Raw genomic sequence first — 26,173 nt, 5'->3', positions numbered from 1 at the left:
AAGTGGCCAGCCTGAGCTCAGGGCTGGCTGGAGAAGGGGTGATAAAACATCCCAGGTGGCCCCAGGAGCTTAGGGAAGCAATGGGTGGGGGTCCCCGAGCTGTCTCCATTTCTTCTAGAAAGCTCAGGGGTACTACGCATTTATCCCAAACGAGGCCACGCTGACACAAATCCAGCAGGGCCCTGCTCTGGGCCAGAAGGCTGTCAGCTCACAGCCCCGCCGGCTATCTCCCCACCCAAAGCTCGGGGAGGCAGTTATGGATGTCTTTGATTAATAAGAAATGGGGGCAATGAATTAATCATTATGTAATAAATGCAGCTTGTTTGGCAGCCGTATCTTTCAAAAACACGGCTCCTGTGTGTGAGAAATAGCAGAGGGGGGTCCCTCAGTAAACACATATGGCACTCCAGGGGAGGCTACCATGTTTGCCCCAGGAGCCCCTGTACCTGGGGGTCGGCAGTGACAGCCTCGGGCATCTTCTGGCGGGGGGTGGGGGGGGGCGTGACGCGCAAGCACCTGGCCAGGAGTCCCTGGAGAGACAGAACAGGCGGTAGTGGGGCGGGGGGAGTAGGGCAGAGAACAGGGGCTCCGGGCTCAGCCCAGGTCCCCACCTCCCTGCCCAGTGCAGGGCAGGGCTCCCGGTCCTGGGTCTGCTGCCCGCCCTGCTCTGAAAGGAGAAGCAGGAACAGATGTTTCCTTGGATCGGAAAATAACGTCGGCTCCCAGATGGGCCATGGGCCGCGTCCTCTCCCTCCCCCGCTTTGTGCCAAGGTCTGTCTTTCTGGGGAGCAGCAGAGGGTGGCGGGCGGGGGCAGGGGCACCAGCGGGGCACCTGGCGCTCGGTCATCGCCCACTGCTGTCTGCCGCGAGATGTGACAGGTGCTGGCAGGGGGCATCCCGCCCGGGATGGGGGCCGGGCAGTGGGGCCTGGGATGGAGGCCAGGCCTCCACGCCCCCCGGCCACCCGCCCGCCCACAGCTGTGCTGGAGGTCGGCTCCCACCCACAGGGGACTGGAGCTTGGCCCGCTCGGGCCATCGTGGCTCCTGTCGCTCAGAACAGAGCAGGGCCCGAGGCCGCCCACCTGTCCTCCCAGGGGCTGCTCGCAGAGGGCCTGACCCGGCAGAACCGCGGGGACCCAGGGGCCACGGGTCCCAAACCGGCTCCGGGTCCAGGTGCCCTCTGTGCTTCCTCCCCTCTGCACTTCTGAAGTCTGCATGCGCCCGAGGAGACCCGTGGGCCCTTCCTGAGCCCCACAATGCCCCGACCTGTCTCCCAGCAGGCCCTTCCCCGTGACACCTCCCCACCACCTACAGGCGGCGCCCTTCCGGCCCCAGCCAGTCTCCCCAGCAGGATGAGGGTTCCACACACAGTAGGTGCTCAATGAAGGGTGTGTGTGCGACGGCCCCGGGGTCTCCCCCAGCCAGGCTGGTTCAGTGAGAAGGAGGGACGGGTGCGGGCAGCACGTGGGACCCCACAGTGGGCGTGCCCAAATGCCACCCTCTGCGCGGTCACTCACGTGGCTGAGCCATCTCTTAGGCCCCCTGTGCCCAGAACTGTGCAGGGGACACGGGTAACTGGTCCCACCGCCCGTTCCCACTCGTATCTCCCCTCCCCACCCCGAGCCCGCTGGCTGCCCTGCTGCCCAGCCGGGGCGCTCCCGAGCGGACGGGGCCCTGGCTGGCGTCAGCAGCACCTGAGGGCCGCCCCGGGAACTGCGGTTCAGGCAGGCCAAGGTCAGGGACGGTGTGCTGGGCTTTCCTGTGTCTCTGCCCAAGGGCCCGACCAGACGAGCCCCAGGCTGCTCCCAAGTCTGCCAGCCGAAGAGGAGCAGCCTGGCGCCCGGAGCGGGATGCGGGGCAGCCCCAGAGAGAATGCTGAGCGTGAGATGTGCCGCCACCTGCCCTAGCACTTCCGGTGCTATCGGCCAGGCTGCGGGTGCCTGGGCGCCAGCGGTGATGGACTGCAAGGGGTGGGGCGCAGCTGGGCCCCCGGACGCTGCTCGGGGGCCTTGTCGTCGGCCGGGGGCCTGGCACACAGAAGGGACACGAGAAATGTCTCGGGCATGGCACTGAGTACAGATTCCTTCCAAATCACAAAGGCTACCATTTATCAAGTGTTCTGCCTATATGACCTTGTTTAAAACCCAGACTGGCGGAATTCCCTGGCAGTCCCGTGGTTAGGACTCTGCACTTTCATTGCTGAGGGCCCGGGTTCAATCCCTGGTTGGGGAACTGAGATCCCACAAGCTGAGCAGCAAGGCCAAAAATAATAATAATAATAATAAATAATAAAACAGACTGGAATGAAGGAATTTGTTAACAGCAGAAAAGCCGTTCACGTGGTAGGCAGGGGACACTGGAGGGGCACGCGGGCCTGCAGAACAGTGCGTGCGGAAGGGTCCCATGGAGTATAACCCCAGAGGCATGAGAAACGCACAGAATTCCCGGTGACGGGAGGGTGGGCCGGGCCCCCGCCACTGTGACCCGGGGTCGGCGGGCAGGGGGGTGGCAGCGGCTTGGGCCTGGAGCTGTGGGAACATGAACTTCTGAGTTCACACACTTCTGTTTGGTCTTTTTTTTTTTTTTTAAACAATGAATGCATGTTATTATTTTTTTTAAGGATATGACTTTTGGCAAAGTTGCCAGTGAATTGGTGCCCGGGGTGGGGGGTTGTGGGCCTGGCAGGCCCTCCCGGGTAGGCGACTTCAGACTGGGGAGCACGTGTGCGCACAGGCATTAATTCACGAGGCAAAGACCTGACCCTCCGAGCTGCCTGCCAGCTACCCCAGGCCTTGGCAGTAAGCAGCCATTCATTCATTCATTCACTGATTCATTCACAGATATTTATCACGTGTTTGCCGTGAGTCTCTGGGCCTCTGGTAGGCCTGGCGCTGTGGCCTGGGGCCGGGCTGGGGTGCACAGGACCCTGCCTGCCCCCTGCCGTGTGCCCCCTGCATCCCCGCCCCTTGGCCCCTGTACGGGCGTCACCTGTGGCCACGGGAGCCCACCCCCCCACCCCCAGGCCGGCAGGCGCCCAAGACGGAACTTCGGTCTCTGGGAGAGACACGGGCATGAGCTGGTTACTGCCTTTTCAGCAAACGTAATTCCTTTTTATTAGAAAATTAAAGGCTGGGGCCAGCTTGCCAAAAGCCAGAAGAGCTGAAACGTGCTTTCCTAAGATATGCAGCGTCTAATGAAACAGATTTGCTTGTCTGCCTCCTTTCCCACCATCACCTCCCCTGGGCCCACCCTCCCTCCAGTCCCACCCCTTCCACGGCTTGGCCGGGGCCCCGCAGGTCCAGCACCTGGGCGCGGGGGGGGGGGGGCTCGCCTCTGGCCCCTGGCACAGGGCAGGAGCCCCACTCCCCAGGTGTCAGCCTTTTGAGAATTATCTCGGGGATTCTCTTGCTTTCCTGAGATGCAAAGGCGCCCGTGGCCTCTGCTAAGCTGAGGGTGTCTGGAGGGAAAGGCAGGAACAATAAAGGACTGGGTTCCTGAGAAAGGAGCTCGTCCATCTGGAGACCCGGGAGTGGCAGCCCCAGACAGAAGGAAGCCAGGGCAGAGCCGAGGAGAGGAGAGGACCGACCGTCCCTTGCTGCCACACAAAAAGCCACCCAGGGAGTTCTCTCTTACTGAAAAGTCCTTGATTCTTCCCTTTCTGCCGCAGAACTCTTATTAATGGGGCAATGGAGGGGCCCGGGGGATGGTCCTCCCGCACAGGAAGGTGGCCGCGCCGCCCCATGAGTCTTTAGAGCTGGGAACTAGGGAACTCCAGGATCGGGTTTTCTTCCACTAATCTCCCTTCCTCTTTCCTTTTCTTTTTTCTCTGCCGGTCAGAGGTTACCTCCCTGGTTTACAGGGAACCTCAGAGCGGGGTGGAGGAAGCCGGGAGTGACGTGTGTGTGAGCGCGTGTGCGCCTGTGTGCGTGTGTGTGTGTGAGCGCGCGTGTGTGCGCAGGCGTGTGTGCTGAATGCAAAAATGGTGACCACGCTCTTGGGGTGCCAACGGGGGTGGGAGTAGGGGGCGGGGTGTCTGTCTCAGGTATGTCTGCCCCCGGCCCCCTCCCCACACGTCCCTACCCCTCCCCACTCTGTTCCTTGTTCAAGGGCAAATCCATCCCCTCACTCCCTCCTTGAGTAACAAAAGGCAGATGGAGACCCCTTCCACCTGCTCTGCCTGAAGCCTCTGCTGCAGCATGTCTAGCAGAACCGCTTTGTTCTGGGGAAAACCAAGACGGGGGTTTGTCCCAGGGCCCGCCAGGGTGGGGGGTCAGAAAGGAACTCGAAAAGCAGCAGCAGTGTCCCACAGCTCTGCGCCGCCTGGACCTCTTGCCTGAGACGCGTGGTCCAGGGAAGCACCGCCAAAAGGGCTCTGGTCAGCAGAGTCCGGTCGAATCCCAGCCTAGTGACCACATGGCCCCGTGGCCTGGGGCAAATTCTTTCGCTCTCTGCGCCTGGCTTGCTGGCCTTTCATGACAACCATAGGAAGCCCCTGGCACAATGTCAGGTCTCTCCCCCAACCTGGCCAGCTCTTGGGCTGATGGGAGGAGCCACATTCCCATGGGGGGGGGGAGGGAGTGTGGAAAGAAACAGGAGGGACAGTGACACCAGTTCCCCAGGGGTGGCTGTGCAGGGTCCAGAGCCTCTGGGAGGTTTCAGAGGAAGAGGGCATGTCCCTGACCCTGGTACCCAGGGTTTCTCTGGGTGGAAGAGGAGCTGGGATCCCTGGCCAGGGTCCTCCCAAAAGGAGGCCATGGCAGCAGCTAGGGGCAGGCAGGGGCCCTGGCCCAGGTGCCAAAGATCTGCATTCCGTGTGTGCACCACTCCCCACAATGTGGAGGTCCCAAGGCTCTAGGAGGGCACCAAACCTAAGCCTGCAGCATGGGGCCTGGCCCGCGTAGATGAGCAACCCGCATGTGCTCTGGAGCACTGAGGCCTGGCCCCCGGGCCACGTGCTTAGAAGGGGATTCAGCCTGGCCTGTGAATCCCTGTGGGGGGGTGGGGGTGGGGGGAGGCTGCAGCGTCAGGAGGCTCCCTTCCCCCTCGGTGGGGAGGTGAGTCAGCCCCGCCAGCTCGGGGGAGGCGCTGCCCTGTCTGGGCCCAAGGTGAGGAGGTCAGCTCAGCAGCAGACGGGCTGGCTGGGCTGGCGCCTGGGACCCACCCCACACGCAGCCTCTGGGGCTCCAGGCCCCCCACCCAAGGGAGGATGGGGCCCAGCTCAGGGCAGGTGGTGGCTTAAGCCTCAAAATCCCCAAGCAAGGGGAGGCCGGTGGGGGGCGGCTGGAGGTCAGGGGAGGGGGCAGGCGTAGGACGGTCTGGGGCTGAGACAGGGCAAGTGCACCCGCCCAGCTCTGCAGGTGGAGGGGCCACAGGCCCGGCCCCCTGCTGCCTGATTCTGTCTGCACCCGCATCCCCGCCCCGAAAACACCCCCTTCTTCGCTCCCCCGGCGCCCAGGGCTGGCCTGTCCCTTCCCGTCCATCTCTGGCCCCTCACCCTTTGAGGGCAGCCATAGCCCACCCACCTGCCACCAAAGGTGGACTGTGCGCTCCTAGAGCCAGGGCTCCAGTGAGCCTTGCCGAGTGCAGTTCTCATCCTAATGGTTTTCCAAGATGCGTGGAGGGCACAGCGCCCTCCGCCCTCGCCCTGGACGGCCCCGCTGTCCCTTGTCATAGCCTGCGCCCCGGGTGCAGGGCCCCCCACACAGGCGTTTCTGGGTGCCGGGAAAACACCCCTAGCACCAACCCGGCACGCTAACAGCCCCACCTGAGAACACCCACAAACCCCACTTCCCAGATGGGGAAGACTGAGACCCCCAGGGCCCGCCTGCATCCCTGGACCTCAGAGCTGCTCCCCACCCCCAGCCTGAGGAGGCCGGCTGGAGCCCACCCTTCTCCCCATTTCCTGCTGCCCCTGGGGTCCTCTGTGCCCTCCAGCAGACAGGCCCCCAGGCCCCAAGGGGCGGCAGGGACCACCCAGGCAGAGAAAGGGGGAGAGTGAGCGAGTGTGTGTGTGTGTGTGCGCGGTGACCCAGCCCACCGGACGCTCCGCCCAGCTGACCGCAGCTGGGAAAACAGGCTGCTCAGCCCCCGCTGCCCACCCCGCCCCCCTGCCCAGCCCCAGCCCAGCCCAGCCCACCCGGCCAGCGCCTCACCGGGCCCTGAACCAGGAACTGGGCCCACGGCCATGGTCGCCTCAGCCTGAGCCACAGCCTCCAGCCGCCCACCCTCCCCCCTCCCCCCGCCCCCCCGGTACCCTGGCTGAGAAGCCCCCAACACAGGCTGCCCCGGATCCACACCCGCGTCAGGCCAGCCCCCCTCCAGCTCTCGACCTTTCCCCAAACCGTGAGGGGTGAAGGGTCCGTCTCTTAACTGCAGTGTCCCCACAACTGCCTGAACCGCAGCCCTCCAGCCCATGCCCGCCGCCAGCATCTGGGGCGTGGGGTGCCCCCTTAGCTCCCTCCTTCTGGGGTGGGGGGCTCCCTGCCCTCTCCCACCCCGCCAGGTGCGGGGTCTCTGCCGGCCCCGCGCTCCCAGGGCAGGATCACTGAGGCTGAAATTTCAATTAAGGACGAGAAATAATTACTCCGGGGCTCCCGGCGAGCTCAAATGGTGACAGTCCTCAAAATCTGCTTCCCTGGAGTGGGGGGAGGTGGCCCGGGACCCAGAGGTCAGCCTGGGCCCAAGCAGGGACCTGGCCTTCCCCCACTTTGGGCCTTGAACCCCGCAACCCTTCTGCTGAACCGAGACCAACCTCAGGGCTGCTCAAAAGTAGGGGGTGCTGGGGGGCTCGAGAAAGGGTGGGAGCTCCTGGCAGAGGGGCTGGGGAGCAAGCCTCAGACGGCTCCCGGGAAGCTGCGCCAAGGGAAGTTGACCATTCAGCCTCTGCCTGTTCCTGCAGTGAGCCCAGAGGCTGCCCAGAGGCTGGGGCGAGGGTCCCACAGGCTGGGGCTGGGGACCCCGAGGGCAGGACCAGAAGGCTCTGGCCCCCCTCGGGGAGGGGTGGGCCTAGGCAGGAACCTCCCCTCTAGGCCTTGGGCCCACCCCACAATGCAAGGGTCGCAGGTGGGGTTGTTCCTGGGCCCCCAAGGCCATCCGCCACCTACTCCTCAAGAAGCATTCACAACCAGCCTTCTTAACTACGCCACCCTCATCTCCAGAAAACTCCCTCTCCAGACACGTCCCTGCTCTGAGAATGACCCATTTCCTCTCCAGAAATCCTGTTTAATCCAGAATGTTCCATCTCCAGAAATGTTCCATCTTATTTCCAGAAATATCCTTTCTCGTCTTCAAATATAACCCATCTCCAGAAATGCCAGTGCTCTCTAAAAAGGCTCCATTTCCAGAAATATCACACCCCATCTCCAGAGATGTTTCATTTCAGCTTCCAAAATACCTCAGATCCAGAAGTGCCCTATTTTATGTCCAGAAATACTCCAGCATCATCTTCAAAAACATTCCACATTTCCAGAAGTACCACAGTTTGTCTCTAGAAACAGTCCATTTCCAGAGATGTTTCGCCTCTAACAATGTTTGGAATCCAGAAAGGCCTCATGTTCACCCCAGAAAATGCCCTCTATTTCCAAAAATGCCCCCATTTCACCTTCCATCTTCAGGCCCCTCCTCCAGAGAAACTTTGCATCGTCTCTAGAAACGTCCTCATCCTGTCTCCAGAAACGCCATGTCTCATTTCTAAAAACACTCCATCACTGGAAATATTCCGTCTGCATCTGGAAACGCTCACGGTGTGTCCACAAGCGTCTCCCCCTCTGGCCCAGATGCCGCAGAAACTCAGGAGCCCACTTCCTTCAGGATCTCCCGGGGATCTCTCGGCCACCTGCAGGGCCTGCTCACATCCCAGGAGCAAGGATAAAGTAAGAGGTGGGCTGGCAGGTGTCGAGGTCCCTGGAAGCGGGGAGCACGGACCCTCCCGGGTCTGACCCGGGGGGCAGGGGCAGTGAGGGGCCCGGGTGGGAAGGTCTGGCCCAGGAAGGGTAGGCGGGGCCTTGGCACCCCCCGCCCCACCGCAAACGCGTCCACTGGCCCAGGTGCCCGCACTCACAGCGCCCCCTCCCACCCCTCAGAACCACACACACACACAGCATCATGTCCATCTCGGCACCGCGGCCCCACCCGGGCAAGCGCACAGAACACACGTCCCCACCCTCCTCCATGCTCCCCGCCTCTCTGGGCAGGTCTGGGGACCCCGAGGGGCAGAAGGCCGCTGCCAGGGCCCTCCAACCAGACAGGGCGGCCTCAGTAAGTGCTGGGTGTCAGCGGGGGAAATTCACGGCCCGGGACTCTGGGCTCAGAAGGGACCACAAGAGAGATGAGGGTGTGCGTTCTTGACCTGCTCGCATACCTCCTAGCATGGGGCTCCGGAGCAGCCCCGCTGCTTCTGGGCCACTTTAAAGGACAGAAAGTTCCTCTCTGGGTGGAACTGAAACTCCACAAAGTCACCTCTGCCCACGTGGCCCGGCGGCACTGCTGTCTGGAGTTGCGAAGCCTGTGTCCCCCTGAGACTTCACAAGGAGATGCCCCCCTCCCTGTCCCCCGACAGCGGGGAGAGGTAAGGGGTCAGCTGTTGTGCAGGAAGGGGCCTGGAGACACCTGGGTGGAGGGCGGGCGTGCCAGTACGTGCACGCGTGTGTCCTCACGTGCAGACACACAGGCAGGCACGCAGTACACCTCCAGGCCCTGGACCCGCAGCCAGGAAGGGAGGAGGTGGCCCGTCCGCACCAGGTCTGTCCCTCAGACCTCGGGGCGGCCGTTCTTAGAGCCTCCAGGTGGGCAGGAGGGAAAGGGGGCCCGATCCACGGTCTCCGCTCCTGGTGGCATCGGTTAGCTCTGGTCTGCTCCCACGGGAGGATAATTACCATTAGGCCTCCCGATTTAGACTCAGCCTCAATTAACTGGAACCTCCCGAGCCCCCTTTTCTGATCCTTTGGGGCCAAGGGCAGACACGACACACCTTCAAGGTGCCCTTCAATTTCCCTCAGCGTGGGCTCCTTTGTCTGCCACCCCACTGGCCAGCTCCTGCCCAGAAAGGGGGCTTCCACATCTGTCCCCCTCAATCCCTGCCGTCCTGGAGAGTTGTCCTCTCTCCATGGAGACCTCCCCCTCTGGGAACTCACGTCCCCACTCAAAGAACGTGAGAGAGAAAAGCCAAATAGTCAATCCCGAATCTGAATGGACCGTGGTCTGGGGGGCCAGGATGGAGAGCAGGGGGCGAGGCCTCGCGTGGGACGGCGGGTGGGGGGTCCCCCAGGCTCCCAGCTGCGGGGCCGCAGACTTTCTGGAGGCGTCTGCATTGGTATTCTCCGTCCCTCACAGCCCAAATTACACCAACTCTCCCGGGACCCTTTCATTGCACGCTGTCGCTTCAGCAAAAGGTTATGTGCGAGAACATCAAAATCCTTCCCACATATTAACTGAAAGCGTTTTTTTAAATGCACAGGAAAAAGCGGCCGATTTTACAGTATCTGAGATGAGAACGGGTGTTGGACTGGGTGGCACCCGGCAGTCCCTCACCTCTGCACCCTCTTCCCTCGATCCGGGAGGGTGGATGTGAGGCTGGACCGAGCAGTCACGGTCACGGTCACACGTGGAACCAGCAGAGCCCGGCTGGGGGCAGCGTCCAGGTGCTGCCCAGCAGGCGTGAGGGCAGGAGAGCTCGGCAATGCTCCCCAGGCACCCCGGGCCCCTTCCCACCTCTTCTCTTCCCCACGCAGCCCCCTCCTTCCTTTTATTTTATTTACTTTTGGCTGGAGAATTTCTGGGAACACCTTCAAGACCCAGTTTGAATCGGTTCCTCAGTTGTGACATTTTACAGATGAGCGTCAAAGATGTAATCTGCCCAAGATCAGCAGAAGCTGGGGCGCCAGGATGGGAACTCAGGCGTAAGTGGGGGGTGGGGGTGGGACTGGACTGAGCAGGGACTGCAGGGGCCCAGGCGGTGGGCAGCCCCATTCCAGCTCTGCCTGCGGTGCTAGGACCTGCCAGTTGTAAGAGAAGCAAAAAGTGAGAATTTTATGTGAAATCTGATATTATTTTTTAAACCCTGTGCGGGCCACACAGTGCCCATCCGAAGGCATCATCAGTGGACAACCTCTGGTCTGAGGTCTCCAGCCCAGTCTCTGGCCCCTCCTGGGAGGGTGGTCTGCTCAGACAAGGGAGCCAAGGGCAGACACGACAGAAACTTCTCCCCTGAGTGAAGTGGGGGAGTGGGAGAGAGCAGGAGTGCAGAAAGTGTTTTAAGTCTCTAGGAGATGGCTCGGGTGCTCTTCTGTCAGATGGAGATGATGGCCGAAGCCCCCAATGCGAGAGGCTCAGAGGGACCTGTGGGATGGGGCGGGGAAGGAGGAGGAAGTCCCAAAGGTCAGCTCCCTTCACCGTCAGGGTCTGCCCTATTGGCCATCCCCACTGCTCAGGCTACAAGAAACCCCAAGATAACCGGAGCCCTGGGCAGGTGCGGAGACACCTGGGAGGGGCCGCCCCTGCCTCGTGTCACAGCAGGTGATGCCCCACGTGGCCAACCTCCCCCAGTCACCGCAATGCGAGCCACGACGCCAGCTCCCCTTGCCCCCTCCCCAGACAGAGGGGTGGTGTGGGAAGGCCTGCCCTGCCAGGGACGCCGCCCGCCCTGGGTCACCCCAGCCGAGCGTCTTACTGTCCCCGAGGACCTTGACCCACAGGTGCCTGACTCCTCCAAGCCTCAGTTTTTCCATCTGTAAAATGGGGACAACAGTAGACTTTCCTTCACAGGGAGTTTGAAGACAGGAAATAAGTGCTCGGGGGCCCAGCAGCAGGAGGTCTTGCAGAGAGGTTGCTCTGAACAGTAGGACTCCAGGTACCAGTCCTCTGCCCCCTGCCATCCCCACCGTCCCTCCTCCTGCCCCATCCCCACCGCCCCTCCTCCTGCCCTCTCTGGGTGTCCTTCCTCTCCATGCTGAGCTTTCTTTTGGGGAATTACAATCTGCTGGGCTTTCATTACTGGTCCCCGAGGCCCGCCCTCGCCCTCCCCAGCCAAGATGTCATAATCCCTCTGGCTGGGGGCTGGGCTCAGCTGCAGGCCCCGCAGGCCCCTGCCTCGCCCTGGAGTGGTGCCCCAGGTCTGAGTTCTGTCCAGTCCACGTGCCACCGGTTACAATCAGAGGAGGCGGGCGTTCTCAGGGAGCAAACTCAGGCCCTGCAGGGTCACGCTGCCGCACCGGGTCCTCTGCTGGTCGTCCCACTTCTCCCTCGTCAGCCCCAGTGCTCCCACCTCCAAGCCTTTGCTCCAGCCACGCTCCCCGCCCGGAGCACCCTTCCTTTCCCGCTGCCTTCACAGCAGTCAAGGCCCAGACTCCATTCAGCCTCCAGCCCTGCCTCTGCCTCTCCTGCTCCCACCGTCTGACCTCCAGAGCCCTGCAGGTTCTCTCCCGCCTCCAGGCTTGCTGTAAGGTGTGCCCGTGCCCTTCTTCCCCTGGGAGGCCCACCCTGACTCCCCTGGGACAGGGCTAGGGTGCTGTCAGCAAACGTCTGAAGGAGCTGAGCCTGACCTATGACCCCGGTGCCCATCAGATGCCCGCCCCGCCTGGCTGTGCACACAGGGGGACGGGGCAGGCTGGCGCTCGGGTGGGTCCCGGCAGCCCCGGGCGTGCCCTCTGCTCCCACAGCCTCACCTCCAAGACAGCGAACAGGGCCAGGGACGGTGCGGACGTGCATGAGGCTGGCAGACTGAGGTTCAAGGCTGGACACAGAGGGTGGTTACAGTGACCCCTGAGGAACAGCCACTTAGCCAGGAGGCTGCAAACTGCGGCCTGGGGTCTCAGTCTGGCCACAGGTGAGTTGCCGGATTAGGTGACAACATACCCAAACCAGAAGATGACACGTAAACACCTGAGTACCAGTTCCTAAGAAGGTGGGTAACGGCACCTGGGCTGCATCCCCAAATGCCACCCGGCAGAGCTGAGCTGCTGCCCCCCACGAGGACCAAGCGGACCCTCCCACCCTCGGTAGATTTGCCTGCTGGCCCTGCGGGGCCTGCAGGTTGGAGGCCCCTGCGCTGTGCAGACACGAGCCCATGCCGGGTCACTCCTCCTGGGCCACACGCCTGTGTAAGCAGGACACTGTGGGAGGAGAGAGGAGGCATCTCCGGCCCTGGGAAAGGCAAGAAGGCCGATACTGCGTGGGTCAAGGTGCTCCTGGAAGGTGGCATCCTGCAGGCCCGGGCGGGCAGGGTCTCTGCCTGCTTCAGCGCGAAGGGCTTTTTGTGGGAGAAGCCAACATCTGCCCCTCTCTCTCCCAGCACTGCCCTTGGGAATGGATAGAGGGCCTTTCTGGTCCCATCGACGCCTCTAGCTCCTCATGACACCATTTCTGGCCCCAGAACCCTCCCCTGGGTCGAGCTCCCCCTAAGAATGTGGGACCTGGTCCAGCAGGAACATCCCCTGCCTTTTTCCAGACACTCCACCTTTGATAATGGAGTTTCAGGTGGGCCAAGTGAACTTCTTAGTCCCCTGGAGGCTCCTACCGAGACAACAGCCACCTCAACCCCAGACTGTCCCCCAGAAGCACTGAAGGAGTAACAGCGCATGTCCCTCCCAGAAGCCAGCAAACCCAGGGCCCCCACCGTGGCAACGCACAGGTGCCCTCGCTGGACAGACGCGCAGGCAAACGCTTAACGAGCCTCTCTGTGCATCCGGATGCAACCCGGCGCTTGAACAAACTTGACCTGATTTTCCTTACCTTCCCGACAGTCCAGTCAGGAAAAAGCTATGCTCCCCACAGCACAAAGGGGAAACTGAGGCTGGAGGAAGCATGAAAGGCCCACACTCGTGGCCGGTGCCGAGCGCGCACAGTGCAAGGGGCAGGGCCTCGGGCCACCTTCTGGACAGTCGGGTCCCCGCAAATGGGAGGTGACCCGGTTCGCCCGAGCACCTCCCAGCTACAGACCATGACAACACCTGATTCTGGGAGGCAGGCTGGGGGTCTCCTGGCTTCTTGTTATTATGGCTACTTGTTCCATGACTGCAGGGCTTACGGGGCTGACTGGGGGCCAGACAACCAGGCCAGGCAGAGCGTGACCTGGCCCAGACTTCTCCAGAAAGGTCTTGGTGGCAATGGACCCAGGAGCGTGGGTACTCGGTGGCCAGCGGGTCCCACGGGGGAGGGAGGGGAGCAGGCCCTGCCCAGGCTGGTGAAGACAGCATGATTCAGCCCGGAGCTGCTCCCCACATGAATGGACACCACAGCCCTAACACCCCATGCAGCTCGGCCCTCAGAACCGAACAACCTCAGGAGCGCTGTGGGGATGACAAGGCTTGCCCTTGGGCACTCCAGCTTCCCAGGGGTCCTGCAGAGGGAGAAGCCCTCATCGTGGGAGTCTGGGGGCAGGTGGGCGCTAGAAAGGGGGTCTGGGCCTCGGGATCAGAGGACTGGGTCCCCAACCTCTGACTCCGTGACCTCAAGCATGCCGATTCCCTATAGAACTGGAACCACAAACGCTGACTCGCAGGATCTGTGCGAACAGGCCCAGCGCCCGGCACGTGAGTGGGGATCTATGGGGGCTGATGGCTGCCAGCCCGACACCCAGGCACACACCCAAGCACGAAGGCACAGCACAGAAATGCCCAAATGCCCACGCTCAAGGGAGGGCAGCTCTTAACCTCCACCTCCTGGATGGAGCTGTTTGGACCTCAGAGAACATACCTGGGAGTGGGGTGTCTTCAAAACTCAAAGGAGAAGCTCAAATCCACCGTGGGCACATACCCCCAACACCTCGCCACCTGCCCCTCCCAGGTCCGCTCCACTCTGGGGGCCGGGTCTTGAGCTGGCCCTGCCCTGCAGTGGAACCCCGCCCCATCCTGCATCTCTGGCCTCAGCCCCATCCTCTCCCTGGCTGGGGGATGTGAGCAGGAATGGCTCAATCAGGATATAATCGTTTTTAATTAACGTGCAGATCATTTCACAGGCTGATCTCCTTGGAGACCAGAGGGAAGACGGTCTTTTAAGATTTTCTTTTGCCTCCCCCTACCTACCCCTCCCAGTCGAAGGCTGCCCCCCTTCACCCCCCCAGCCGCAACCTTGAAAGCAGCACAAAAGCCTGGTGCCTGGATCCCTCTTGGGGCTGTTAGGAGGAAAGTGTGTGCTCACACACAGATAAACACGCACGTGCCCAAGCTCCAGGGCATGCTCTCCCCCTGGAAATGCACGAATGGTATCAGAGGCCCACAGACACGGTACACATGGGGACACACACAGATTGACACACACGCACAGGTATGCACGCACGCACACATGCCCAAGAATGTACAAACGGCCCGAGGCAGACATGGGTACACACACCCAGGCTGGCAGGCACGCCGACCCCCGAGAATACACAAACAGGATCAGACACACAGACATATACACACGCAGGCACACAGGAAGGCGTCCAAGCCCAGAGACACCACAGAAAGGCCCAAATACCCACACTCATGGGAGGGCTGCGCAGAGCGGGGACAGAAGGCCCCTGTCCTGCAGTGGGGAGTCCGAGCCACAGTCGCCTCGCCCCCGCATGCACCCCGGCCCTGACCTCTGACCTGAGGGTGCCCTGCCACCGGCCCCACAGGGACCCACGAACAGAGAAGCCACCACCCAGGTCTTGCCTCCCTGCTGCCCACCTGGTCTGGATCCTCCCGATCCCCAGAGCCCCCTGAACAGCTGTTCCACCCTGCCCTGAGCGAGCCCACCCCAAGGTCCAGCCTTTCCGGGCCATGCAGCTCTGGCCAGCCCCGCCCCCGCCCGCACTGGGAGCCATGCCCCCAGCCGCTCCTCTGGGTGCCCAATGAGGCTGGGGGCCGGGGGCTTCCTCTCTCCTTTTTTCACTTTAAACAGGTCCTTTCCTTCCCCATTTTCTGCCTCTACCCCTTTCTAATCCCTTTCTTTTTCTCCGTGCGCCTTTGCTCCCATCCTTCCTTCCCTCTCTCCTCCTTCCCCTCCCTCTTTCCCTTTCCTCCCCAGGGGCCTCCTGGGGTCAAGCTGAGCCAGAGGGAGTGGGTGAGATGTCGCTGGTCCTTCCCCACTGCCCCGCAGTGGCTGTCTGTGCCAATACTCACTCCCAGCCACTGAAAAGACCCAGAGCTAGGTCTCCAGACAGGTAAACGGAGGCCTGGGGGAAGGGGCATGACCACTGGGGTCCTCTGACATCTGCAGTCCCACCGCCTCTCTGCACCTGCTTTGGATCCTCAGCTTTTCCTCCTGGAAAATGGGATGGCAAGGAGGAAGGGGGAGCCGTGTGGAGAGGCAATAGGGAATCCACGGCTGGCCAATGGCAGGCTGGTACCTTGGGTGGCCCCAGGTGCCGTGGACTTCGTGGCCACAGCCAGTGTGCATGACACACACGGCTGAGGAGGCTGTCTGGTGCTCCAGCTGCCAACACGACAGGCCAGCCAGGTGCTTCTCCTCTCTTGTGGTCTCCGTGCCCCCATCTGTGAAATGGCCAAGGTCAGCCTAAAAGACCCCTAGGGACTCTTCCCAGATGCGGAAACCAAAAGGCAGATCAGTAGCCCATTCTTGGCTGCTACAAGGCCCAGCGGCTGCTGTGTGACCTTGGAATTCACTTCCCTCTCTGGGCTCACGTTTCCTCCTCTGTCAAAGGAAGGAGGTCAGACAGGTGATTCATTGCCAAGGCTCTTTCGGCTCTGAGAGAAGGTTCTAGATAGTGGGGAGGAAGGAGAAGAGTGCTCCACTTATCAGGAAAAAAACGAGGAGCCCGTTTCTCCCGCTGCAGGTGCGAGCAGCGTCATTTTGAGGAAATCATTCTAAACGTCAAAAAAAGCTCTCCACACAAATAAATCCACTACCTCATTCATCAGGGGCATCCAGAACGTGGAACAAAAGGGGAATATTAAGTAAATGGTGGTGCATCCACCCAACTGGAAAAGCCTGAAGACATTAACTGCGGTGTTTATGAAGAGTTGGTTACAAAACAGGAAAAGGCTCCCGTTAGCGCCAACGAAGAGAGCAGGATATACGTCTGAACATAGAGAATGCCGACAAGTCTCTAAAAAACAAACCAACCACCAAGTCAAGAAGACTGTGGAGAAAGACAACAAGATATTAACACTCTCACAACTCACCGAGGTTGTCTGTAACCTGTTTTATTTTTCTCTATTTTTCACGTTTTTCTATTAACCATATTTTAAAATATATACATTGAAAATATCGTTTAAAAATAAAACAAGGACTGAATGCCTCCAATTGAGAAACTTTCCCCTACCATTCATCTATTCATTCATTCATTACTGATGCATTCACCCCTGTGTCCATCAGCCAAAGCCCACTGCTCATCATGGCCAGGCTGGGCTCTCACTTACAGGAAAGGGAAACCAGTGGGGGAGGGAAGACGCGCCCCCCCCCCCCCCCCCCCCGCCCAGGATCTACACCAGGGGCCTGTGCTGTATCTGGCCCTCGGGTGAGCAGAAATCCATCCTGCCAGGTCCTGCCTTCCTGCAGCCTCGGCAGGCCTGCCCTCAGCTGCCAGGGCTTCACAGTCTAGCCTATGGGTCAGAAACCCACGCTTAACGGCGGGGAATGGGGACTGGGGGAACGCGTCCACCCCACGTCCACGGCAATAGCCCCAAGGCAGTACGCATAACCCCTTTTCCCTTGAGGCCACACAGCTGCTATCTGGCTGCGGGCACCTTCTCTGGGCTCAGATTCCCACCTCCCCTGGGTCCCACCACCCCACCAGGTGGGAGCACAGCACGTCAAAGGTCCACACTGCGGCCTGCCGGGTTGGGGCTGACAGCTTTCCCGGGAGGATTAACTCTTCCCACGCCTGGACAGAGCCACAGAACAGCTGCCCCCCTCCCGCAGGAACCCCTCCTTAAGTAGAAGGATTTCCTTCACCTGACCGGGTTGCTGGGCCCAACCCTCGGGAGAAAAAGGGGAGAGCCCCCCTTAGCGCCCTGCGCCGCTGCCTGGAACCCAACGAAGGCAGATTTCCACGGACTCTCCTTCACCCCCACTCCCATTCCAACTAGCCCCGACCCCTTTCACCCCTCCCCTCCGCCCCCAAGGAGCAAAGGAATCCGAGCGCTTAGCTGACCCTGCGGCCGCCACTTTGAGTCGAGCCCCCCTTCAGGACTGCGGTCCCCAGAAATTCTCCGGGCCAGCGCTCCCTTCGAAGGGCCCAGGCGGGAAAGGAGAAGTTCCCACCCCTCTTCTCCCCTCCCCCAGTCCCTAGGGGAGGGGCGAGGGTCCGGATCTCCGGGTCAAGGAGCACCGTCTGCTGTGGATCGCAGGAGACACACACTCCGTCACACACACACACATCACCCTCGGGATCACCTCTGAAGCCCGCATTGTACAGGAGGGGAGGAGGCTGGGGGGGGGCCTCGACGTGCCTGGAGTCACCAGCCAATCACCAAGCCCGAGAGAGGCTGGAACCCACGACCCGGGCCCGAACCCAAGCCTCGGGCCTCCACTGCGCACCCCACCCCGCCCGACCCATCCGACGTCAACATCTCTAACCCAAACAAGCCCCTCCCCCTAAGGAGTCCCCCTCCCCCTTTCCCTGGCCAGGGTCAGCAGCCCCCGGGAGAGACCGAGCTTCGACGCCCCCCCCCCCGCCTCCCCCCGCAACCGCACAGGCGCGAGATTTCATTGTCAACCTGGCCGCTGGGGCGCGCGCGAGGCGGCGGTGCAGGGCAGGGGAGCTATCGCGGCCAGTGGGGAGGGGTCTCCAGGGGAAGTGTTTAGAGCAGCTCCTCTCTCTCTGTCCAGATCCGGAAGCCGCCGGGGGAGGAGGAAGGCGGGGGCGGGGAGAGCGCGACCTCCGCGCTCGCGGGCTGCGAGGAGGGGCCGCGGCGGCCGGAGGAAGCGCCCGAGGCGTCGGGGGCGCCGAGTCCCCCGGGAGGCTGCGCTCTCGGGAAGTTTCCCACCGGTGGCCCGGAGTAGGACGGGGCGCGCAGACACCCCTCCCCGCCTGACCAGCTCCCGGGCGCAGATTGCGAACTTGAGCAAACTCCTTCCTTCCCCGCGTCCCTCCCCTCCCGTCCGCGGCCACCAGCCCCGCCATCTCAGACCCCAGCCTTAGGCCAGTGGCACTGTCGCCAAGACCCCTCACCTATGTATGGTGGAGAAAAGGGGAGGGAAGAATCCCCAGCACAACCAAACTGCGGCCAAAAAAAAGAAAAAAGAAATTCCTTCTGAGACCGATTTCCTCAACCGGTGTGGAAAACCCCAAACAGGCAGATCTGCAACTCTAGCCAAGATCGCGGCGCGGCGGGAGGGGTGCCGGGGGCGGGCGGCGACCCCCGCCGGCAGCCCCGGGAGCCCTCGCGCCCGGATCGGCCCCCCGAAGACACAAAGCTCCGCCGCCAACAATACCTGCGGGTTCCTCCTGGGTCTCCCGGGCGCCGGCGCTGCGCGTCTCGCCGCCTCCCTTCCCCGCGCCGCCTCTCCTCCTCCTCAGCTCGCGCGCGCTCTCCCCTCGTTTCTTCCAGAACGCGGCGGCCGGATGAGATCCTTGGGAGAAAAAAATGTGAGCGCTCGCACGGTTCCTTTCTCTCCGCCCGCCGCGAGCGGCGGCCCGGGGCTCGCTCCTTTCTCCCTCGCGCTCCCGCGCGCGCCGCGCCTCTAGCGCCCCGCGTTTCCTTCTCAGCAAACCCTGCGAGCGCCCTCAGTAGCCATTATTCACGGGCCACCGGGGGCAGGAGGTAGAGACAGCCCAGTGGCCGCATCCACTCGGCGAGCGCGATGCGGGCGCGGGGCGCGCGCGGGGAGGGGCGCGCGATGAGGGGGCTTGGCTGCGCGCAGCCCGCGCCCCAGACGCGGGGGAGGGGAGGAGGCGGAGGGGGCAGGGAAGGAGGAGGCGGGGGAGGAGCAGGAGCTGGTGAAGGGAGCGGGAGGAGGGGGCGCCGGGGAGACGCTCCCGCGGCTCTCACCGCAGGGGCTCGGGGTCAACGGCTAGGAGGCTCCGAGGCGCTTAGAGACCGGGCGGGGGGGGTGGGGTGTGTGGGGGGTGAGTGTCTTCGTGCGCGCGTGCGCGCGCGCGCACGTCAGACATGGAAGGGGAGGGAGGGAACGCTTTAATATTTTCCCAGTGACTTACGAGCCCGTGGATGAGCTCCTGGCTGCGCGCTTGGGCCCGTGTGTGTATCAGTGTGGCTGTGTGTTTCTGGTCTGTCTTCCGTGTGACTATCACGGGGCTTGGGGGCCTGCGGCGAGCTTGTGAATGTGCTTCTGGGTCTCAGGGGCACGGAGTGATGCGGTGCCTGCGTGGGGTTGTTTGTGTGCGATTGTTTATCGAGGGGTGCGGGACTGCGCCTGTGTGGGCCGTGTCTGCGTGAGGTTGTGTGTTTATGGGCTTGTCTGCGTGGGCCCGAGTGTGTCTCAGGGGTGTCGTGTCTCCGTGGGGGCTTGTTTGCGTGGGCCTGCGGTTGTAGGGGTGGTGGGCCCGTGCAGGGCGGGGGTGCGCCCGCAGGCGGCCTTGTGTGGGGCTGGCGGGGCAGTGTTCTGCGTGCGGGGCCGAGGCCTGGCTTGTGAGGAGGTGGGGGGGTCCGCGTGGCGTCGGGGACCGCACCGCCGCAGAAGAGGCGCTTGAGGCACGAACAGGCCGCGCTGGGGTCAGGGCGAAGCGAGACGAGTGGTGGCGGAGGAGAGAAGGCGGAGACCCGGGGGCCCGCATCCCGCCCCCAACCCACACCCCCGTCCGCACCAGAGACGCAGTTTGGAGATCCTGGCCCTGGCCAGCCCCGCGGTCCTAGAGGCACCGGGTTTGGAGGACCCGACCGGGCCGAGAAGACGCCTACGGGCTGGGGGTTAGCGGGGACCCAAGGCTCGGAGATCCGGGAGCAGCCCAGAAGCGCGCGGCGAGGGCTGCCCGCAGAGGCGGGTCGCGGTCCGGAGACGGCGGAGGACCAGGCCCAGACAAAGAAGAGCGGGTCCGGGGCCTCGAGGCGGGACCGTACCTCCGGTTCCCCCGCGGCCGAGGGGCGGCCCCTCCTCGCTCCAGCCCCGGGGCCGCCGCCGGAATGGCCCCAGAGCCCCAGGGACGCGGAACTACGCGCCCCGGGCGGGGCCAAGGTGGGGGGCGGGGGTGAGCGTAGCAGGCGGGCGCCGCGCCCCGGGGCCGTGATTGAGCGCTCGGCAGCCCGCCCCTCGCCCGGCAGCGCACCGCCCACGCAGCCATTCATTCATTCATCCATCCTCTCTCCATCCACCCACCTTCTATCCATACACGTGTCCGGCCTATCGTCCGTCCGCCCGATTATCGCGCCAGGGATCACCCTGATGCGTCAGAGCTGGCTCTCTCCACTTTCTCCTGCTCGCCAGTCTGTCCGTGCCATTCTCCTCGGCCGGCACCTTGCCTTCCCTCAGGCCCCTCTCTGTCTGGCAGGAGGGAGGAGTGCACCCCACGACCTGTCACACTCGGGCTTTGCTTTTCAGTGATTCAGGGGACCCCTGTCCCCGCCTACTAACGCCCCCACTAACGGATGCATACATCCTACACCCACCCCTGCCTTCTCCCCGCCCTCCCTGGCCTTCCCTGAGACCTGGTGAGGGCAGTGGCCAGCAGCACATCACACCACTGCTGGAGGGCCTCCTCAGCCCAGCCTTCTCTGGGCTGGGGATGGGGGCATTCGAGAGGGGGTTTATGAAGGATTGCTCTGCCCCCAGGTCCTGGTGGCACAGGGGCCATTAGGACCCCAGTGACCAGAACAGTCACTCCCAAACCTGCCATTTGTAAGGTGTCAACTGGGGATGAAAAAAAACAGGTTCCTGGGCTCTAGCCCAGACCTCATCAACCCAAGTGCCCAGAGCCTCTTCATAGGCTGTTCCCTCTGCCTGGGAATCAGCATCTCACAGCCAGGCTTGGGAGCCACTGGCCTGGAACATCTTACAGCCTGCCCAGTCCTGAGTGCCGCCGCCTGGGGCACAGAGCGGCCCTTTTTGCTCCCAGAAATGGACCCTCTAGGCTGACCCCGGACTCACCTGGGAAGGACGCACCAAAAACAGAGATGCCAACTGCAGGTACCTGATCCCACCAGCAGGCCCTGAGCAGCCTCTCCCCGCTCTGGGCTCTAGCCCCACCCCCCCATCTCTAAAATGCAGACTGCTTAATCTCCATCTTCGATTATCTGGCCTGGGAACCAGGGTCACTCAGTCCTGAGGCCGCTCAGCGAGCCAGGAGTGGCCCACTGTGTGCACCATTAGACAAGAGAGTCCCAATCCCTGCTGGGACCCCCGACCCAGCCTCAGTGCCACCTGACCCACAGCCTCAGACCGTCCCTGCCACATTCTGACTCAGCCACCTCCTCCAGCCACCCACGGGCTACGTGGCGGGGGGGAGAATGCGGATGGTAGTGGATGCCCCCTTCCCCTGGGGGGCAGGCACAGGATCCCTCCCCTTCCTGGTTGCGGAGTGATCAGAAGAAAACGTCCTCACGGTGGCCAAAGCTCCCACACGGTCAGCTCCCCCTGCCCCTCACCACTGTCTCCTTGCGGTTCCTTGAATTCACCAGGCACATTCTCACCTCAGGGCCTTTGCACTTGCTGGTCCTTCTGCCTGCAATGCTCTTCCCCACCTTCTAATGTACCATACAGTTCACTGACATATGTATTTTGTAGGAATTTTTGTTTGCTCACTGGTGTATCCTCCGTGCCTGGAATGGTGCTTGGCACACATTCAGTAAGTATTTGGTGACTGAGTGAGTGAGCCTGACCCAGCCCGGGGCTTTCTCTTTGAACCCAGGGCCCCTCTGGAGAACAATGGGAGGGGATAGAAAACAGCGGGGCAAGGACAGATGGTATGACTCATCCAAGGTCACTCTAGGGCCCTTCATGGATTCTGGATTCCGAGCACGCGTCCTAAGAGTCTGGAGGAATGAGATGGTGAGCCATGGCTCATCCCAAAGGAGGACAAGGGCGTGGGCTGAGGGTCCAGATTCACACCTGCCAAAAAGGACACAGACCCCCTACCTGGCCAGGGTCCTTCCACCAGTGTTGTCATGGAAAGTGGTGAGGACAGCCCCTCATGGAAGGGATCTGCCAGTCTCTGAGAGAAGCCAGGCTCAGAGCCATCAGAGGACTTGTCAAGAACACACAGCAGGACAAGCTGATCCCCACCTGACTGTAAGTTTCCAGAGCAGGCACTCAGTATGCACTTAGCAAAGGAATGAATGAAGTGACAGCATCAAGATTCAGGCTTAGGTCTGCACAGCCCCCAGCCCCTTGCCTGTCCCATCAGACCCTACTAGCAGGGTTCATGGGACTGTGGCGGCCGTGCCCAGCACACGGCGGGTCTTCTGTCCACACTGAGCCAGCTGCCTGGCTGGCTAGCTCCCTGCTCCGGCCAGGGGTCTGAGTCCGTGGCCCACCACGTGAGTCCTGCACCAGGCTCGGCGGGGAGAGGGGATGCCCTCGCGTGGCTGGCGGGAGAGTCCCGTGGGCCAGGTTGGGGTGTTCACGGTCTCAAAGGGCCGCTGCTTCCTGGGGAGGCGTGGCTGCAGTCAGAGAGCCAGGGCTTGGACTGGCAGCCCTTCACTCGCCCAGCACTGTCTGCAAAGCCGCCTTCCTGCAAAGCCTGTGTCCAAATGCTGTCCTGGGTGAAATAATAAACAGGGACCCCAGGCGGGCAATGCGGTCAGCGGGGCTGCCAGATGTTGGGCTCACTGACAGGCCATCAGGGAAGGGGTGAGCCAGGCGCCACCCTGGTGGGCACGAGAGGCGGAGAAAAGGCATGTGCACTCCAGACACCAGGCCAGGCGGGTGCTACCGAGACCCAGAAGTCTCGTTCAAGCTCAGCCCTGCTCTGGTGACCCCCAGGCCTCCTGGCCTCAGGGGGGCTGCAGCTCGCCGAGGAGAGGACGCAGCACCAGGTATCTGGCCTGCAGGGGCGCAGGCCTGGGGTCAGAGGTGCACCAGCAATTTCAAGTTTCCATCTTTCCCTCATCTCGGCCACCCTCCCCATTTCAGAGACAGGGTCCCTGAGGTCCAGATGGCTGACTGGCCCACCGTCACCCAACTGCTTGGCCCATATTTACTGAGCACCTATTATGTTCCAGGACCGTTCTATGTTCCAGTAACTCAATCTTGCACGTGAGGATTCAGAACAAGGAACAAGACAAAGCTCCCCTTCTTCCTCGTCAGGACACTGTCAAGAAACTGCATGAGTGAGCGAGTTCCGTGGTCTGTGACATTTAGGGGAGGTGTGCTGTGACAAATAAATGAAGCTGGGGAGGGGGCCGGGAGTACCCGGGGCAGGGATGCTGTTTTCCTGTCGCTGGCCAGGGAACTGGCACTTGAAACAGGTGAGAACAGACCTGAAACACGAAGGCGGTGAGGCAGGCAGCTACCGGGGGTAGAGCTGTGCAGACAGAGGGGACGGCAAGGGCGGAGGAGGCCCAGAGGCCGGCGGCCGGAGTGGAGGTGCAATGGGGCACGTGGGAGGAAACAGGGACAGAGAAGGGACAGGAGCCACCCACGGGCCCTTGTGCCCGTCTGTAAGGCCTGCAGCTCTCGCGGGGCACGAGATGAGGTGTCCCTGCAGCGCTCTGAGCCAAGGAGGCCAGGGACCTCCACGGGTCCTCACAGGGGTGAGGCCAGGGCAGGAGCAGGGAGGCCAGGGAGGTGGCCTGGCCAGGACGGGGACCAGGGAGAGCCGAGAGGGTGTCCAGTTCTGGGTTTATTTTGGAGGCAGGGCTGACAGGATTAGCCGCTGCGGGCAGCCAGGTGGGCGCGTGGGGCGGGCTCCCCCAGCGGGAGGGCAATCCTCCTGCCCCTGTGACAGGTCTGTGACCTTCACGCCCACTCTGTCAGCTCAGATGCCTCCACTGTTAGCAGATGTGCCAGGAGCCGTGCCCGCCTGGGTCAGCTCCGGTGACCTGACAAGTTGCGTCCACTCCGAGCCTCAGTTTCCCCTTTTTATGCACCTGTGGGTCCAGGTCAGCAGCCGAGGCCCGTGTACCTCCCTCCCCGCGGCTCCTGTCCACCTCACAGACCAGCAGGCAAGCCCGCCCCACAGATCCCTCCTTGGCCCAACGTTTCTGGAGTGCCCACCGGGTGCCAGGTGTTGTCAGGGCACCGGGGAGACAGCAGAGGACAAGGCAGACCCGCACCCTGCCCTCGTGGGCCAACGTGGACAGCAAACGGCTCCCGCCCGCCTCCTTTTTCTCCCCAAACCCTCTCACGCCCAGCACGTCCTGAGAGCTGGGCCACAATGTGGACTCAGGGCAAAGAACTTGACGTTTTCGCTGGGGGCGGGGGAGGGGATCAGGAGTATAAATACCCAAGTTCCCTTAAGTTTGGGGCACATTTTCAGTCTGTTCATCTCCCCCGCATCCCAGGGGCCGGCAGGAGGGGTTGCAGGAAGGTGCGGGGTCTCCCCATTTAGGTTCTGCCAGAGTCAGGGCAGGAGCAGGGCTGCGTGGCGCCCATCTCTCCTGCCCGGGGCTGGCCTGTGGCCCTGGGGCTGCCTGCGCTGGGGTCCGCTCACCGTGCCTGCTGAATGTCAGGCCAAGACCAGTCCTTCTTCCCCCTGCCTTTGATCTGTACGACCTTTGATCTCTGCCATCTGTCTGTCCATCCTTCCTTTCTAGACTGGTGGGAGGCCACCAGACGAGGTCACATAACTTGGTACTCAGACAGGGCACACCCACCTGCTAGGGGACCCTCTTCCCTGGGTGTGGGACCTGGCCTGGAGGTCCCAAGCTTTCTCTCTCTCACACACTCACCCTGCCAGTAGCCTCCGAAGCCTCCCTCTGCTGGGGGATCCAGGCCAGTGCAGCCCCACCGCCCTGCCCCCGCCATCACCTTCCTCTCTCAGCGTCCCAGCGCACCTGAAGATGCTGGATTCTGTCCCTGAGCTTGGAGACTGCAAGGCCCCAGATTCGGAGAGCGGATCAGTGGGGGGAAAAGAAGAGGGAAGGAAGACAGATGGACGGACGGGAAGTGCAGATGAAGGACAGAGGAAGGAAGGAGGGTGAGAGATGGGAGCAGAGTGGAGGGAAGAAGGGAGCCTGGAGGAGAGGGTGGGCAGGGGTCTCCCGGTGTCTCTCCCGCTCCGCATTCTCTGGAAAGGTCCTGGGACCGGAGGGCACACCTTGGTTCCTGGCTATGACCAAGGCCACCCACTCCCGGCACTTCTGGCCTGGCTGGGATCCTGACTTGGCCCTGGGAGCGGCTCCTGGCAGCCACATGCCTGCTTGGTGCCCAGCAGGGCCCACCGAGGGGCTGGGGGCCGCAGTGTGGCTGAGGCCTAACCGGTCCACGGCACCAACGCGGATGAACCCCTGGCCCCAGCCACAGACCGACCCCCACCCTCTGCCGGGGATGGACTTCTGACCCCAGCCGTAGTCTCTAGCCACAGGCTGACCTCTGACCCCGCCCCAGCCTCAACCCTGATGCTGGCAGAGGCCTACTGTGGTGACCATCCTGTGGACGTGTTCCTCTGGGGACCACGTAGGAAGAAGGGAAAAGGCCCAGTTCAGGGCCACTCACCCCCCAGGTAAGAAGCACCATCAAGCCCGCAGTGGCCCACACAGAGGCCTCAGGCCTGCGGTGACTGGGGAGGCTGGACGCACACACGCAGCCAGGCCCCAAGGCACAGCCCCCGACACAGGCAAACAGACATGTAAAGACACACACAGGTACCAGCACACACACGTGTGCACACGCAGACTGTCCCTGCCCCCTGCCCCTTCTCGCTGGGCCACATGGCCCCTCCGGCCCAGGCCCAGGGGCTCCCTAGGCATCAGAGAATGGGAGCGACAACAGACAGCCCTCCACTTCCTCACGGCCCCTCCTTGGGCCCCAGTGGCTTCCTCTGCCCGCCTGGGAGGGAGCCCAGCAAGAGGGCGAGCGTTGCTCCCTCCCCCAAACTCCCCCCACTTCACACAGCAGATGGAGGCGGTCAGGACGTGCACACACACACTCCCCTGATTAGACACACACGTGCTCTGATATGCAGGCGAGGAGGTGCACACAGGGCGTGTATGCATGTGCGCGGGGCACAGGGTGAGGGCACGCAGAGACTCCTCTGTGACAGCGCCACACACACCCACACCTGCCTCCAAGTCATCGCCCGACCCCCCGCGCTCGTCGTGCCCCTACCTCTGGTGGCTCACGTGACCCCTCCAGCCCCTTCCCAGCTCCGCTCAGAGCTCCTGGGGCCTCTGCCCTCCCCCGACTTGGTGGCTCCAGGGAT

The 26,173-nt window shown here is 62.5% G+C and overlaps 1 protein-coding gene across 5 annotated transcripts in view; it reads right to left on the bottom strand.

The window, feature by feature from the left end:
* RAI1 (retinoic acid induced 1) overlaps positions 1-26,173 on the bottom strand; it is a 106,954-nt gene that overhangs the window by 53,146 nt on the left and 27,635 nt on the right. For 2 of the 5 annotated variants that reach the window (XM_057536430.1, XM_057536427.1), the window contains exon 2: positions 18,355-18,492. The exons of 1 other annotated variant lie outside the window; for it this stretch is intronic. The gene's annotated coding sequence lies outside the window, so the exon portion shown is untranslated. Of the gene's footprint in view, positions 1-18,354; positions 18,493-19,684; positions 19,874-19,937; positions 19,978-26,173 lie in introns of those variants that run through there. 2 more of the 5 variants (XM_057536429.1, XM_057536428.1) reach the window with 2 other exon arrangements.

This window comes from Balaenoptera acutorostrata, chromosome 20 (assembly GCF_949987535.1).
Source record: "Balaenoptera acutorostrata chromosome 20, mBalAcu1.1, whole genome shotgun sequence".
In the NCBI taxonomy this organism is placed as follows: Eukaryota; Metazoa; Chordata; class Mammalia; order Artiodactyla; family Balaenopteridae; genus Balaenoptera; species Balaenoptera acutorostrata.
The sequence above is the reverse complement of the archived record's forward strand: the minus strand, read 5'-3'. Positions and strand labels throughout refer to the sequence as shown.